Consider the following 3,188-nt stretch of genomic DNA (forward strand, 5'->3'; position numbering starts at 1 on the left):
TAATTTTTCATAACTTTTTCATACGTCCTTCGAGCTGCTTCGCGGGTCGAATGCTTTCGCGGCAAGTCGTGCATACATCGGGAGATTTCCACGGACCGTTACCATATTGATTCGATTTCAACCATTCGCTCGTCCGCTCCCGTCTCGAGTCACGTATTCCAATGATTCTACGATTTCTGACTTGTTTATTTTTTATTTTCACGGCGACGAGACATTTTTCGCGATGTCAATTCGACGCGGTCAGCACGCCGAAGCAAGTGACGCGAGAAATCACATGCGATAAGCAATCGGATGTAGAGAAAAAAGGCACGATTTATGTTGCGCACGTTCGCGGTGGACTCGCTCGAGTGGAAACTCATTAAACGAGAGGATTATGGGCGTATTCGCCGGAGGGGTAACGCGACGAATATAAAGAACGAATCCCGCGGACACGAGACTCGATGTAGCGAGGACAGACCTTTTCGTACAATACGCCTTGATTATCGAGGTTTCGACGGTGTACAGAGTTTCTGTATTCCGACGCGAAACGTTTGGATCGGAAGAACATTCGACGAGGTGGGAATCGAGCGATCGGTCGAACTGTAACTTTCCACGATCGACACAATTTTACCACGACATCCTCGTTTACGTAACGCTCGAGGCGCGAACGTCCAGCGAAATTGAACCACAAATCAATCGTTTGATAATTGAGCGATCGGTTTTAAAGCGATCTTAAACGATTTTAGATTCGCGTCAAGTGGCCTGTCTACTGCCCAGAAATCGAGGGTTAAGCTTTCAACCCGAGCGCAATAGGAAGAACAACGTGTCGTAAACATCGTTTCTAGTCCTCTCGCGTGGTTTTATATTTTCTACGAACCATCGATCGCGTTCACGAAGAGCAGAGCCGTCGAGAATACTCGATTCGCTCCTGTACCGGGAGTTTTCCCCGTTCCGAGGAAAAAGTTTCAAGATTGGACGACACAACGAGTCGAGTGTGTGTCACGCCTTATATCGTTCGAGCAAAGTTCGCGGTTGCTTTTCAACGTTTCGTATTCGAAATTCTTTCGAATCGATAACGGCGCGATTAGCTCCTCGAGAGAAGTAAACGCGACTCGACGAAACGGATATACGAAGAAACAATGGAGGAGAGGGTAAGAACGAAAACGATGGGTAACGAGCAACGCGATTAAAACTTTATTAAACGCGTCGAACGGACAGGTTTCCGCGAAAACGTACCTGTGTCGCATAGCTCGCACGAAAGCTATGTCGTTTCTTAATTAAGCGATACGCGTGTCGCTTTAATGACGATCGAACGCGAATGTTTCTTGTCGCGAGAATGTTTCGCACGCGCTTCGCATTGATCGTCGTCGGAGGCTGATTACGAAATATTATATTTCGTAGCGTGTTCGATGATCGATCGCGATGGGCTACGATCGCATTGAATTTAAAATGGGTAAACTTTGAAACGATTCTCGTACAAACCGTGTACACGAGTGTACGGAAATTCGAAAAAGTGGTTAGCGAATTGAACCCCATCGCGCGAGAATTACAACCGTGACGAGCGAGTTATCATTCAGTTGACCTACTGCGCCCCGGAGAGTGGGGTCGTCGATTTTCTTTCGCGCGTCCCCCAGTTCCGCGAATACAAATTTGTATTTTGAACCGGCCAAGAGTTCCTACACGAAGGTGCCTCGGCTATAATCCGTTATGCAACCCAGTTTCGAAGTTCAGGAGAGGGACGTTCGTCAAACAATGGTGTAACCCGACCTACGTGGTGATTGCCATTAATCTTCTCAATTTATTTTGTTGTCTCGTTCCGTGGGCTTCCTTGCTTTGCAAAATGCGCCGATCGGTTACTCGAAACCTTGTCTTGGAACGCGAGTCGACTCGATTTCGATCGGATCGACGGATTACAATGGGTCGTTGAAATCGTTGCGATACTGTTTAAAATGAACAGATTTGTCATCGTCGATCGTAGAAATCGAGAAAATAAGCGTGGAAGCGAGCGACTAGTGTTACTTTTTATCAAAATTGTCCAATTATAGTATTCTCGAAGGCCCAAAGTAATAGGACGCTTTCGAGCTCGTAAATTAACTGTGAACGATGGCGATACTATAAATCATAAGTCGCCGTAGATATTTCACAAAATTTCACACGGCGAGTGTCGCGTTCGCGACGGTCGTTTGTCGATAGAAATAGAAATATTAAACGGCTGGACGTTTCTGGTCCGAGTCGAGGGAATCTTTGGTCCGCTGGTAATAGCGATGGATTTTCCGTTTCCTTGATTTTGTCGGCGGTTCGATTCGAATTCGCGAAGCCACGCGTTGGAAATTTTTTCGCCAGTCGGTGCGCAAGGCTTCGTTAGCCAGCGTTTGTCACGATCGATCGGTTCGCTGCGAGAGAACGGAACACTCGCCGTTTCCACGAAATACGCTTCCATCGAGCCAACTTTCTCTTAATTTTGTTTCTTTCGAAACACGGAGACGAAGCTTCGACGAACAAATTTCCCAGAATCGATCGTCGCGAGGAACCATCGGTACCAATTACGTCGATATCGTGGAACAATTCGTTGGGATATTTGTAATCGGAGCATCCAACCGTCCAAGGTTTCTTGCCCGGAACGTTCGAAGAAACGTTCGAAAGTCGACGAACGTCCCAGTGGACGTTGGATCTCGTTCTCGTTTCTCTTTGCGCCGAGGATACCGGTGAAAACGATAAACACGTGCCCTCTGAGGAAAGTAAACGGATGCAATCGCGACGAAGACGCTTCGCGAGACGATCGAACCGACGCGGGAGTTTCTCACGAACGTAAAGCGTCTTGATCGGAAGCTCGAGAGCAATTACGACTCGGAGAATCGACGAATCGACTTGGGGCCCGAAGCTCGAGATGTCTTCCAAGCGTAGCGCGGTACGAGCATGTACTCACGCCCAGGGAATCCCGGTGAAATCCTTTCTGTGCTGACCGCTACCGATGAACAGCGAGGATTGGCACTTCACTCATCGCCGACTAACCTTGCACTAAAGCTCTGTCACCTCGCTCGTCGCAACGATAACAAAACATGCGGACGCGTAGTCGCGTTTTAGAGGCCCTGCACTCGATCAGGGTACGCGGAGCGTGCGAGCGTGTAATTCTTCGCCACTTACAGCTGGTCATTAACGATGCCCTCCGCGATCCTTTGCCGTTCGCGAATCATCAACGTTTCCTCGAC

The 3,188-nt window shown here is 48.3% G+C and overlaps 1 protein-coding gene across 1 annotated transcript in view; it reads right to left on the bottom strand.

The window, feature by feature from the left end:
* LOC143149937 (organic cation transporter protein) overlaps positions 1 to 2,965 on the bottom strand; it is a 23,592-nt gene extending 20,627 nt beyond the window's left edge. Inside the window, exon 1 of the mRNA XM_076317821.1 lies at positions 2,906 to 2,965. The gene's annotated coding sequence lies outside the window, so the exon portion shown is untranslated. The remainder of the gene's footprint in view (positions 1 to 2,905) is intronic.
* Between the last annotated feature and the right edge of the window lie 223 nt (positions 2,966 to 3,188).

The sequence above is a fragment of the Ptiloglossa arizonensis genome, chromosome 8, assembly GCF_051014685.1.
Source record: "Ptiloglossa arizonensis isolate GNS036 chromosome 8, iyPtiAriz1_principal, whole genome shotgun sequence".
Classification (NCBI taxonomy): domain Eukaryota; kingdom Metazoa; phylum Arthropoda; class Insecta; order Hymenoptera; family Colletidae; genus Ptiloglossa; species Ptiloglossa arizonensis.